This window comes from Pan paniscus, chromosome 20 (genome assembly GCF_029289425.2).
Source record: "Pan paniscus chromosome 20, NHGRI_mPanPan1-v2.0_pri, whole genome shotgun sequence".
In the NCBI taxonomy this organism is placed as follows: Eukaryota; Metazoa; Chordata; class Mammalia; order Primates; family Hominidae; genus Pan; species Pan paniscus.
In genome coordinates this window covers 63,041,497-63,055,670 of record NC_073269.2, presented here as the reverse complement: position 1 = coordinate 63,055,670, position 14,174 = coordinate 63,041,497, and the positions used below count along the sequence as shown (strand labels likewise).

Sequence of the window (14,174 nt, the reverse complement as noted above, 5' to 3'; positions counted from 1 at the left end):
ATGCTTTAGTGATTCTTGAATTTACTTGGGCATATTGTATGAAAAGAGAATTAAATTTATTCTTCCTCATTGTTAATTGCCCCAACATTATTAGTAAATTATAAATTGTTATATTTTATAATGTAGGTTCTATATTTGGACCATCTACTTGCTTTTATTGGCTTGTTGCCCTGTTTTATCCTAGATCTATATTCTTCTTAATTTTTATGGCTATATTTAATGTTTTCCATCATTGTGCCTTTAAAAAGCATATGTACATGTATGCATAAATTTATGTGAAGTTATATATGTAAGTTTCCGTTATTCCAGATTAAAATTTATCTTTAGTAATCAAAAACCAACCTTTTGATTATTATTGCAATGAACTTATAAATTAGGAAGGATTAACATTGTTACATTTAATCTTAACATCCAGGAATATGATACTGTGTTTTCATTCATTCAGGCTTTTGTATCAATCAGTAAAGCTTTATAGTTTTCTTATCAAAATGTCACAAGTTTTCCTTAGTTATTTCTGCATGTTTTTGCAGTTGTGAGTTTTCTTCTATAGAGTTTTTCTTACATTTCTTGTAAAAAGCCAGCATCTCAAGAATAGGGTCACTTCAGCATTGCCAAGGAATTCTGAAATTGTAGAACCAGACTAACTACATTTGGCTGCTTTATTAAAGTCACCCAAGATCATCTCTGCTGGCCCCTGTAGGATCCTCAGTTTTCAATCCTTTCTTGAAACCAGTATTTCTCAAACTTTAATGTGCAATATGGGGGAGACAGGCAATAAGCAAAGTAAGGTGGTAAATGCTATGAAGAAAAATAAAACCAGGAAAGAGGGTAGAGCGTTACCATGGAAGTGGGAGGGCTAATTTAAGACAGGTTGGTCCAAAAAAGGCTCTCTGAAGAGATGGCCTTTAAGCAAAGACCATCAGATGAGAAGTCAGCCTGGGACCCTGGAGAAGAGAGTGTCCGGGCAGAGGAAACAGCATGAGCAAAGCTCTTTGGTCAGAAAATAGCTTTGTATGTTGGTGGAGGAGACAGTAGAAGAGTTGCGAGTGAGAGGGAGAGTGATAGGATCAGATGTGGGAGCAGCACCAGGATTGATTTCTCCACTGGTGCAGTTGACATTTGGTGTTGGGCAACTCCTGTGGACCATCCAGTGCACTGTAGGGTGTTTAGTAGCATCCCTGGCCTCTGTTCAGTGGATGCCAGGAGCACCCGCTTCTCCAATTGTGACAAGCAAAAATGTCATTCGACATTTTATCTGGGAGGTAAAATCATCCCGACTTGAGAAGTCTGATCTGGGGCCCTTTGTTCAGGGTTCCCTGGCAGGGAGATGAGCCCTACCTCCTGTATAGATTCATCTGACCCTCGCCCGGTGCTGCTACGTGGGAAGAAGAACAGAGAAGCTGGCACTTTTTTCTTTTTGGCCTCTGTTTATGCTATTGAAGTCAGTGAATAAAGGCTTGATAATTGCTATTTTCAGTTTGGTTTGTCCTAACTGGCTACTGTTGATAGTCTCAGGGCCCCTCCTAGACTGGAGGGCCTTTCTGGATGCTGGGAGATTCACATCGGTCACTCACACCATCACTGTGAGATGGGTAACAATGCCCCATCTTGCATACAGAGACACTAAGGCACAGGGAGGTGATGTGACTTGTTTAAGGCCACACAACTAGTAATGACAAAGCTGGGATTCAAAACTCCAGGTTTAGGTATCTCAATCACCCAAGTTCTGCAATTCTGCAAAGCTGTGTCCATCTACTGCTGTAAACCATGAAAGATGGCTGGATCTTTCTAACTTATATGCCACAGCTCGTGTATTTTGCAGATCATACATAGATATATTTAAATTCCTTGTCTTTTCCTCACTCCTGTTTACTGGAAAGAAGTCCCTCCTGTATGTTTGGCCCAAAGAGTCAAGAAAATTACAATGCTTTTCACTGCTCCACCACAGCCTTCACAGATCCTTTCTCACTTTTGGGACTCATTCTTACATTGAGAAAAGAGATCCTTGAAAATCAGCTTTAATATTATGTGGGGGCATCCGGCTCTTAAGTTGGAAATAACTGTTGAAGAAGCCTAATTTTCCAGTTAATAAATTTTTGTTTTAAGAGCCAGGTTCTTGCTCGGTTGCCCAGGCTGGAGTGCAGTGATGTGATCACATCTCACTGCACCCTCGAGCTCCTGGGCCCAAGCAATCCTCACACTTCATCTTCTCAAGCAGCTAGGACTACAGGCAAGTGCCACCATGCCCAGCTAATTTTTTATTTATTTTTGTAGAGATAGGGTCTTGATATGTTGCCCAATCTGGTCTTGAACTCCGGGGTCAAGCGATCCTCCTGCCTTAGCCTCCCAAAGTGTTGGTATTACAGGGGTGAGCCACTGCATCCAACCCAGTTAATACATCTTTTGAAAAAATCATCTCTGGCGCAAACCAAGTCAGATATCAGTACATTTATCTTCCTTAACTTGCAAATGACCTCAGACTTGCCAGTCACGGAAAGAACTGCTGACCTGCACATTAGGAGCCAGGTCTAGAATTAGTCTAGGGATGGTCCTTCCATATAATCCTTACAGTTAACTCAGCAACACCCAGGAAAGCTGACTTGATCAGGCCGAGTGCCACAGAACTTTTCCTGTCTACAAAACTTTCATGTGACTCAATGCACTGAGTTGTAGATGGGTGGATATTATCTTCCTAATTTTGTGCATGCAGAAACTGAGGCTTAGCTTGGAGATAAGGAAAACCAAGAACCAGTCATGGCCTTTAGCGACATACAACACTTGAGATGCATTTAAGGGTGCTGCTTGTTCTTAATGGAAGTCATGTAGAAGGCGTAACAGTTGGACCAGAGAATTCAAGTGTTGGCAGAAAGAGAACACATAGGTGTGTTTCCTTTCTTCCAAACCAGCAAGTGGCTTGTTTACTGATCATTTTAGTTACAATTAGGAAGTTTCTCATTTTTTCAGAAAGTGGGATTTTTGTGTCTAGTTTTCCTAATGCTAATTCAGGAAACTTTCTTTCTTAGAATTGTCTAATTCTTCCACAACTGTTATAGTCAGAGAGACAGAGAGAAAAAAAAAACTTTCTGATTTCTCAATGCCCAAGGCCAGAGTTTTTAGGCTGTTTGAAAAGCTGACACTGAACTTGGGTCAAATCCTATTCAGAAACAGCTAACCCAGCAAGCTTGAGACTGCAGAGCAACACACACGTAATCTCATGAACTAAATCCCTCACATTCCCACATAAACAACACTAACACGAGTCAAGCTAACACAATCATGCATGGACAGCAAAAAGCCATACACACCCAATACCATCACAGAAAGCCACCAAGTCATGCTCACGATCTACAAGCACGCGAGAGCCATTCCAGCTTGCTGGCTCGCGCACACACCACACACTCACGCTTCCTCACTCACACACATGCACCCTCGTTGACCCCAACACACACCCTCTCGAACAAACACACCTTCAAACACATCGCGCCCACACTTGCAGGGACATTCGCACTCGCTCACACTCTTGCTAGCTCCCTCACCTACACGGACGGACTCTCACCCTCTCACAGGTTTGCTCACGCAACACTCGCCCCCACACTTGATCACACGCACACACTTAATCACGCGTACGGACAAACTCACCTGTACACAGTCGCACACAACTGCAAAGCTCCTCGCCCCTTCCACCAGCCGAGACGCTCGGATCTCCCGCTAAAACGCCACCGGAAGCGGAAATACGCTCGGGGCGCCGCGCATTCTGGGAGTTGTAGTCTGGAGACGGCGCGCAGGCGCACTACATCCCGGCACCCGGCCTGCCTTTTCCCAGGCATAAACCACCCTTCCCAAGTCCTTGTCTCAGGCTCTGCAAAGTTATGCAACACGGTGATTTCCAACAGTGATAAGGGCTCAGAAAGCAATAAAATGGGGGGATGTGCGAGAGGGGGAGGGGATGATGCCACTTAAAGAAGTGGTTAGGAGAGGTCTTTCCAAAGAGACGACGTTTAGAATGAAGCTCAGATATGCAGAGGCGGTGATGCTCAGATTTGGGGAAGGGTATTTCAGCTGACGGAAGAGCAAGTGCAGAGCCCCGAGGTAGGGAGAAGAATGGTTTGCTTGAAGAACTGAGCTAAGGCCAGCATAGCTGGGAATAAAAGCTGCAGGCGAGAGCGTGATAGAGGAGGCTGCAGGCTGGGTGGGGTCCGATCGTGGAGGACCTGGAGGGCCGCAGCGAGAGGATGATGGGACCTGACTTATCTTTTCAGCAACACCCTGTGGCTTTTGCATAGGCAGGGTGTGGGGAGTGAAGGTGGAGGGAGGATGAGCTTTGAAAGGTAAGACTGAAGGGAGGGAATCCAGGCAGGAGGCTGTTGTGGACAGGCCATGATGTGCTGGGTTAGCATGGTGGCCATGGGGATGGTGTGAGGGATGGGTTTGGAACAGAATAGAATACACATTGAGGATAGAATTGACAGGACTCATGGACATAATGAGAAGAGTGCTGGGAAGAGGTGAGGGAGAGAGAGAAATCAATATGCCTAGAGGTTTTTGCCCTGAGTAACCAGCAGATGTCAGTGCTGCTAACTGAGGTGAAAACGGAAAAACCACAGGTATGAAAGAGACATAAAGGGCTGTATTTTGAAATGTTAACTTTGAAATACCTGCTACATATTCATTCAGTGTGACTCACAACCATTTATTCATTCACTAACCAATCATTTATTAAGCCATTATTATGTACAGATACAGTGTTTGGTCCTGGGTGAACTGTGCTGGAGCAAGCTGGTGTCAGCTCACAAGAGCCAATTATAAATATTCAGGAATGTTGGAAATAAGTTGTTGAACTATTGATAGCTTGACATCAGCTGTGGTGAGAATATTTACCCCATAGAAACTGTCAAATGCTATTTATAATTTTTTTTGAGAGAGCAAGTTTATCAACATACCACTGGATAATAGTATGCAAGCAGACATAATTCTAACCTTCATTCTGTTTTCATTTTTGCGTCAGAAGACATTTTAAACAAATAATTACATAATTAATTAAAATTGCAGTGTGTGTTCGCTGAGAGTATAGAAGGAGAAATGACACAGGTTGGCCAGCAGGGGTGATCAGGAAGTGACATTTCAGCTGTGATCTGAAGGCTGAGGAGCACATTTTAGCATGGAAAATCAAGATGTTTTATTGATGGAGTGTCACAATTTGATTGGCAGTGTCTTTTTCTTTCTTAATGGAATGCAAGATAGTGGAGTATCTTACAATCAATGGTGGTTTCGATTCAATAGCATGTATTAATCTGATTAGAGAAGAGGTGTCTGAGCCAGGTTTGTGGAGCTCAAAGATCCCTTGTAGGTGTTGCAGAAATGACTGTGCTGAGGGGTTGGGAAAACACCAAATAGACAAGGATCCCAGCCCTCTCACCCTCGTTTACACAAGAACAGCTCTGGTTTTTGTTTTTTGTTGTTCTGCTTCACATTTATTTGTTCATAAAAATACATATTTAACACCTAATATGTGTCAGGTACTATGCTATGCACAGGGGATACAGCATTGAAGAAAACAAGACCCTGCCTTCATGGATATTATATTCAGAGGAATGGGGTGGTTGGGGTAGAACAAACACACTCAATAATTTAGATAATTTCATAAGGGTGGTAAATGTAATGGAGATAATAAAACAGAATGAGGTGTTTTTCACCTCAGAGAGGAGCTCTCATATAACTGTGGAAGTGACCAACCCTTACCTTTGCCATATTCTATTGGCTGAAGGCAAATCCCAGGTTCCTACCACACTCAAGGGGAAGGGTTTATACAAGAAAGTGACTAATTGGTGGTCACCTTTGTGTGCATCTGCCATGCCCCAGTAGTCACCAGAGACTGGATCAAGCTGGCTGGTCACCTACCCATTTTCTCTCTCTTTGGCCAATTTATGTCTCTCCTAAGGGTTATGTCTTTGATCAAAGGGTGGTCCCAGGTAGAGCAGAATTGTTCAATCCTCAGGGATACGTTGGTAGGACTGCAACTGACTCCTAAAACTTCTGAGAGATGCCTCTGTAAGGTAAGATTTTTTAAAGCCCTAGACACATATAATTCAACCTCTATCATTAAAAGAAGTAGAGGCTGGGCATGGTAGCTCATGCCTGTAATCCCAGCGCTTTGGAAGGCCTAGGTGGGAGGATCGCTTGAGCCCAGGAGTTCGAGACCAGCCTAGGCAACACAATGAGACTCCCATCTCTACAAAAAAAAAAAAAAAAATTAAATGTTAGCAGGGTGTGGTGGTGCATGCCTGTAGTCCCAGCTATTTGGGAGGCTGAGGTTGGAGGATCACTTGAGCCCAGGAGGTTGAGGCTACAGTGAGCTATGATCATGCCACTGTACTCATGTCTGGGCAATAGAGCAAGACCCTATCTCAAAAAAAAAAAAAAAAGAATCCTGAGTGATTCTGAAATATCAAACCTAAAAATATCAATCTAAAAATATCAAGCCTTTCTCAACCTTCTTAACTCCGGGTAAACTGCCTAACTTATCAGAATTTTATTTTGCTTATCTGAAAAATGAGGAAAATTACAACTACCTCACAGAGGTGTTTTGAATATTAGAGATAATGTACATAAAAGTGACAATGTATGTAAAGTTTTAGTGCCACTAAACATTAGTACAGGTGGCCATTGGAAGCATAATGGTAGGATTGAGTAAGAAGATAAATGGTGGCTCATCAAGAGATCAGATGTGAGGGACTGATTACAAATTAGTAAATAACATTCTCTCCTTTCATGAGTTTTATCTGGGCTCTCAGCTGGAGACAACATTTCCCAGCCTCCTTTGCGGTCAGTGTGACCATGTGGCTAAACACCAGCCAATAAGATGTTAGCAGAAGTGAAGCGTATAACTTCTGGGTCACATCTTAAAACCATGTAGCTTGCCCTCCATTTCCTCTGTCCCTCTTCCAGCAGCTGGATTGTGAATGAGGTGCTAGTGATCCAACTCCCACCATAGGAATAAGGAAACCTTCAGGGATGGTAGAGCAACGAGATAGAAGGAACCTGGCCTCAGGATGACTGTGGCATAGAGACACCCAGGGTCACCTCCAAGCAGAAATGATTACACAAAAGAGAAACAAGCCTTCTGTATGACTTAAGTTGCTGTTATTTTGTTTCTGTTAAAGCAGCTGAACCAGAAATACAACAAATACAGGGTTTGCTATCAGAGAAACATTGCAGAAAGATAAAGGTACCCTTGACTTTCCCTTAGGAAGCAGCCGCGTGAAGACTACCAACCATTTCTCTGCACGTCCAATATGGCCTATTTTTCTTCTGGAATAGATGCTGCTGCTTGTGATGAAGGCTTTGGCTTGCATTTAGGACAAACACTAGATGAAAAAATGTGTACCACTAAACATTAGAACCACATTGAGCAGGATAAAACATGTCCACATGGGGAAGTGCATGGAAACCGAGGCAGGCTGAGACAGTCTCCTATTGGATTCGTAGTCCAGGTCATAAATTTATTGAGTGAGCTCTTGGGTGGAATCACCCACCCTATTTAAATTATTTGCTCCTCCTCTTTCTCTCCTCCCCTGTGAATATTTAATACTATTTGCCTAAATTAAATGCACATTGGATTTGTCTCCATTTTATCCAGACATCCATCAGGGTTCTCCTGCATGATTCATTGCAATTCAACTTTGTTGACAACTTTGGCGAATAGGTGTGTTCCTGGGGGTCTCTGGAGGCACTAACACTTCCACCACGACCACAAGGAAAATCTTGGGAAGGTGGATTTTTGGGTCCCTCCCGCATCCAGATGGCAGACCCTAGGATGGCACCTGGAGATAGAGCTTCCACAGGGCTCTCTTCATGTCCTGGTTCCTCAGGCTGTAGATGAGCGGATTCAGGGTGGGTATGAGGATGGAGTAGAAGACAACAGCCAAGCGCCCTTCCAGCAGGGAGTAGCGGGTGGTGGGTCGCATGTAGGTGGAGCTGCTGGTGCCATAGAACAGGAGCACCATGCCCAGGTGGGAAGAACAGGTGGAGAAGGCCTGCCGGCGGCTGGCTACTGAACGGATCTGAACCACTGTGGCCAAGATGCGGATGTAAGAGAGGACGGTGAGGGCAAAGCAGATCATGATGACACAGCCACTGGCTGTCCTGGGGCCTGCTGTCAGTTGAGCGGGGGAGCCAGACATGAATCAAATTAGCCTGGCTAATTTTTTTCTATTTTCAGTAGAGATGAAGTTTCACCATGTTGGCCAGGCTGCTCTTGAACTCCTGACTTCAGGTGATCCTCCCACTTCGGCCTCGCAAAGTGCTGGGATTACAGGCATGAGCCACCGTGTGTGGCTGCAAATTTTGTATTATGTGTATCTTGTTACAACTAAATATTAAGAAAGAATACCTATTTACTTTTCCATTCTTCAAGAGTTCCGTCTAATGACAGCAAAGATACTTGACAACAATAGGCATTGCCTCAAATTAGAAAAAAAAAATGAGATACTTAAAAAACTGGTGTGTTTACATATATTTGGTTTTTGTTTAATAAGGTTTTTTTGAAGTGAAAATAACTGCACACATGGCTGTACCAGGCTGTCTGCCTTTGGACAGAGCAATGCTAGGCTGAGGTGTGGGATCTTGAGCCCTGGCATGGACACAGCTGTGGAGAGAGTGCAGGCTGCATTTCACATCCTCTCATCTCCTCAGACAGGAGCCTAAGAGCGGGGTAGAATACGCATGGCCATCCCCAGCGGCCCTGGCTGTGCGTGAGGTCTTAGGAGTGTCTGCATTTTACAGAGGAGGGCACTGGGTGCAGGGAGGGGAGGTCTCCAGGCTGCCTGGCCCTGAACCCACGCCTCCGTCACCTGCTCCCATCCTGTCTCTGAGCATCCAAGGAGGGGAGTCCTGGCACCTCCCAGAGCGGGGATTTGAGGGCTGCTGTCTTGCTCTGCACTCTGGCTTGGCATTTGGGGCTTGGGTAGGGTCCTACCAAGGTGGCTGTAAAGGAGGAAATGTGGCTTGGGGCTCAAATTTGTTCGTTAATGAATTCATCTCTCAGGCTCTGTTTCAACTTGCCCTCCCCCAACACATACCTGTGTGGGCAGAATGACCGCCCTGCACCTGCTGCACCTGGGCTCTGGAATGCCCGCCCTGCACCTGCTGCACCTGGGCTCTGGAATGACCGCCCTGCACCTGCTGCACCTGGGCTCTGGAATGACCGCCCTGCACCTGCTACACCTGGGCTCTGGAATGCCCGCCCTGCACCTGCTACACCTGGGCTCTGGAATGCCCGCCCTGCACCTGCTGCACCTGGGCTCTGGAATGCCCGCCCTGCACCTGGGCTCTGGTCTGTTCACGTAAAGCCTGGTTCTCATTGCATGAATCACAAAGTTTCACACACAGGAGTTAAACAGATCAGGAGATACCTGCCATTAAAAGGAAAGTTTGTTGCTCATAATCACAAGTCGAGGGCACAGCACAGCCAGGGGAGCTACACGGGGAATCACCTGGTCAGCAAAAACCCAGAGAGATGCAGGAGGAAATGTGGACAAAGCCAATGAAGTTCCCTTTGGAAGAAACAGGTCATGCGAGATAAGCAGGCTGACGACAGGCTCATTTAGGTCATTTTAGTAGCTGTGGGTTATGGGACGTCCTTCGTTGTTTCTGATACCTGACCTTGGGTGTGCATGTGGATTGTGGCTCAGAGCTCCATAAGGTGTGGCTGGGAGTGTAAGCTAGGACTGGTTGGTTTACCCATGAAAGGCACACTTGCAGGAAAGTTGTGACTATCTCCAGCAGTTGAAGACAGCTGAGAGGGGAAATGTCTCCAGGGTCAGCCAGTCCCAGATGTCAAAGCATCAGAATACAGGAAGTTAAAGATGGTTTGGTGCCCGCATCCTCAGGGAACTCCCCACTTCCTGTTATTCTGAGTTCTCTGTGGATGTGGAGTGACGACCCCAAAATACTTCGATCCACACTGTGGTTGATTATTATAACCCACTTAGATCAGTAGTTCTGAGCCAGGGTGATTTTGCCCACTGGGGACACTTGTCAATATCTAGAGAAATTTTTAATTTTCACCTCTGAAAGGGTCCTGTGAAGCCAGGAATACAGTTCAACATCCTCCAATGCACAGGAAGTCCCTGTCCCCACACGACACATTATCCAATCCAAATATTCCACACCACCAAGGTGGAAAAACCCATTATAATGATCCTCCAAACCCTCTTGACGATCCACATATTGACCTCTTCTCCAATCCTCCCTCAGCCTTCCACTCCCACTGAACTTCTCATTACCAATAACCAAAATCACTTTATCCCATCAGATCAGCATCCCATCTCCTGCATCAGCTCCCTGACTTCCAGGCGACCCCTTCCCCACCTGACACCAATGTCCCCCCGTTCCTTGGTGACCAGCACTCCAGGAATTCTACCATTTTACACTGAGATTCACCTTCACACCCGGCCACCTTCCATGGCTAATCCTCAGAATCAATTCCTTCTGCACACACGCAAATCTCTTTTTTATATTCTTCATGCAATTCTTGTGGAATATCCCATCCCTGCTGGACTCTGACCCTTTTCTGCTCTGCCCCTCACTCCTGTGGCTGCACGTGGCTGGGGAGAAAAAGCTCCTCTCCCACTGCCTGTTTTCCCTCTAATCTCATGGCAACTCATCTCCAAGGATGCTGACAGCTGCCTGGAAACAGGACCCGCTCCTTCATTCTCTCCCACTGCAGTGAAAACCTACTGCCTTCCTGCTTTTCTGTCCTCACAGCTGCAACTGTCTGCTGGGGTATCCCCATGCTTTAAACTTAAGGGAAGAACAGCGATTTTCCACATCTGACACACCATGAACTACCAGCTCCAGCAGTTCACAGACTCAACATTAGCTCTCTCTACATTACTTTTGCTAACATCCTACCTTTGTGATACTGGATTGGCAGTGGTTGCTGTGAAGAGAAGAGATCACCACCTGAAATCAGCGTGGATGAGGAGTGTGAGTGTGAGTTGGCCCCTCATCAGATATATATAGTTTGCAAATATTTTCTCTCATTGTGCAGTGTCTCTTCACTCTGTTGATTGTTTTCTTTGCTGTGCAGAATCATTTTAGTTTGATGCAATCCCATTTGGCTATTTTTGCTTTTCTTGCCAGTACTTTTGAGGTTATATCCAAAAAGTCATTGCCCAGGCGAATGACTTTTCCTTTATATTTCATGGGGATATTCCCTTATGTATTCGTCTATTAGTTTTATAGTTTTGAGGCTTCCCTCTATGTCTTTAATTCATTTCGAGTTGATGTTTGTATGTAAGGTGAGATAAGGGTCTAACTTCATTCCTTTGCATATAGATATCCAGTTTTCCCAACACAATATGTTGAAGAGATTGTCCTTTCCTTATTATGTGTTCTTGGTATCTTTGTCAAAAGTAAAAAACAGTTGGCTGTGAATGTGTGGATTTATTTCTGGGATTTTTATTCTGTTACAGTGGTCTATGTGTGTGTTTTTATGACAGAATCACCCTGTTTTAGTTCCTATAGCTTTGTGGTATATTTTGAAGTCAGGTAGTGTAAGACCTCCAGCTTTATTCTTTTTGCTTAAGATTGCTTTGGCTACTCTGGGTCTTTTATGGTTTCATATGAATTTCAGGATTGTTTTCTATTTCTATGAAGAATGCCATTTGTGATTTTAGAGAGGTTGCATTGAACCACTTTGCATAGTATGGACATTTTAACACTATATTCATTATCCTGATCTATAAACACAAGATATTTTTCCATTTACTTGTATCTTCTTCAATTTCTTTCCTCAGGGTTGTATAGTTTTCAGTGTAGTGATCTTTCACCATCTAGGTTTAATTCATTCCTAAGAATTTTATTTTATTGAAGCTTATTGTAAATGAAACTGCTTTCTTAATTTCCTTTTCAGATATTTTGCCATTAGTGTATCGAGATGCTACTACTTTTTACATGTTGATTTTGTATCTTACAACTTTACTGAATTTGTTTATTAGTTATAACACTTTTTAATGGAACCTTTAAGATTTTCTATATGTAAGGTCAAGTCACTCTAAACAAGTACAATTTAACTTCTTTCTTTCCAACTTGGATGCCTTCATTTCTTTCTCTTGCCTAATTACTCTGGATAGAATGTGCAGTACTATACTCAATAGAAGTGGTGGGAATAGGCATACTTGTTCTTGTCCCAGATCTTAGAGAAAAGGCTTTCAACATTTTCTCATTAAGCATGACATTAGCTGTGGGTTTGCCATATATGGTCTTTATTATATTGAGTACATTCTTTCCACACCTAGTTTGCTGAGAATTTTTACTCTGAAAGGATATTAAATTTTGTGAAATGCTTTTTTTGCGTCTGTTGAAATTATGATATGATTTTTGTCCTTCATTCTATTGATATGATGTATCACATTTATTGACTTACATATGATGAAACATCCTTGCATCCCTGGAGTAACCCAATTGATTATGATGAGTGAGCTTTTTGGTGGATAGTAGTCAGGGATGCTGTTCCTCATCCTATAATGTCAGAACAGAAGCCCCCTGACATAAAGAATTATCCAGCTCAAATTTTCTACGTTGCTAAGGTAGATAATACCTAACATGGATGGTTCTCCCAACCTCTTGACTATCAATATATTGACTTCCTCTTCTTCAGTGCTTCTGTCCAATGCCTCTTAGCAATCCATTCCCATTAGGCTTCTCATTACCAATAACCCAAACCCCTCCCATCCATTTACCTAAAGCACCCCATCTCCAACATTACTTCCTACATTTCAGGTAACTTCTCACAAGATGCCAACATCACTTCATTCATTGGGGACCAATGCTCCATTGACTTGCCCATTTTTCATTGATCTTAACTTTCACCTCAAGGTCACCTTCTATGATCTCTGGTTAAAACAAAATTTTTATGCACACATATGAAGCAATTTTTCATATTCTACTTTTTGTTAGTCTCTTAGAAAAATAAATGCTTGCTGGACTATGAATCTGCCTGCTCTGTCCTTCACTCATGCAGCTGGACATGGCTGAGGAGTAACAGACCCTCGGCCACCGCCTGTTCTCACTCTGCTTTCATGGAGACTCGCTGCCAAGAAGGCCGAGGGCTTCCTCAACACCAGACCACTTTCTCCATTTAATCCCCCTCCCATGAATGCTTGCTGCATGCCAGCTTTTCTATCCTTCAACTTCCAAGCCTGTCATCCCCATTTTCACTTGATTTATATTTCCCAAATATAAGTAGCATCACAGAGTGAATATTTTCATGATGTCTCAAAGAAAATGAGATATAGTTACTATTGTTGCTCATTGGACTTATTCTATTCCCAGTAATAAACCTGAAACTAGCAGAAACTCACAACGCTAGGTTCATTTTCAACCATTATCCATGGAGTTTACATTCCAGTGGATCGAAAGCAGTGAACAGCAAGCAAATAAAAGAAGCATCTGCAGCCGGGCGCGGTGGCTCACGTCTGCAATCCCAGCACTTTGGGAGGCTGAGGCGGGTGGATCACAAGGTCAGGAGTTCGAGACCAGCCTGGCCAACATGGTGAAACCCTGTCTCTACTAAAATACAAAAAAAAGTTAGCCGGGCGTGGTGGTGCGCGCCTGTAATCCCAGCTACTCAGGAGGCTGAGGCAGGAGAATCACTTGAACCCAGGAGGTGGAGGTTGCAGTGAGCTGAGATTGCACCACTGCACTCCAGCCTGGTGACAGAGCAAGACTCCGAAAAAAAAAGAGAAAGAAAGAGAGAGAGAGAGAGAAAGAAAGGAAGGAAGGAAGGAAGGAAGGAAAGAAAGAAAGAAGGAAATAGATGTAATATTGTATGTTTGAATTAATTAGCTGAAATGAGAATTCGGCTGCTTTCTATTAAGGAAATAGAAATATAGGGGGGGCTTTCTTGGATGGTTAACTTTTATCAGAACCTTAACTGGAGTCAGAGAAAGGCAACATTAAGACCTAGGGTGATGGAAAGAGCTGCACAGGAAAAGGTCCTGAGGCTGATTAATTCCAGGGTATAAGATATAACCATGTGGCTGGAGCTAAACATTTTGCCTCTATTTCTCCCTTAGAATCTCCTTTGGTCTGAATGCTCTCTCTTCCCTCTCTGCTTTCTCTTCATGTTTCCATATCGCAAACTACCTATTTTCTCTCTTTCTCTTTCATTT

General features: G+C 43.8%; 1 protein-coding gene across 8 annotated transcripts in view; it reads right to left on the bottom strand.

Moving 5' to 3' along the window:
• Nucleotides 1-14,174, bottom strand: part of ZNF71 (zinc finger protein 71) — a 204,484-nt gene that overhangs the window by 30,757 nt on the left and 159,553 nt on the right. For 2 of the 8 annotated variants that reach the window (XR_610354.4, XR_008622181.2), the window contains exon 1: nt 3,640-3,745. The exons of 4 other annotated variants lie outside the window; for them this stretch is intronic. The gene's annotated coding sequence lies outside the window, so the exon portion shown is untranslated. Of the gene's footprint in view, nt 1-3,639; nt 3,746-4,644; nt 8,369-14,174 lie in introns of those variants that run through there. 2 more of the 8 variants (XR_004667928.3, XR_008622187.2) reach the window with 2 other exon arrangements.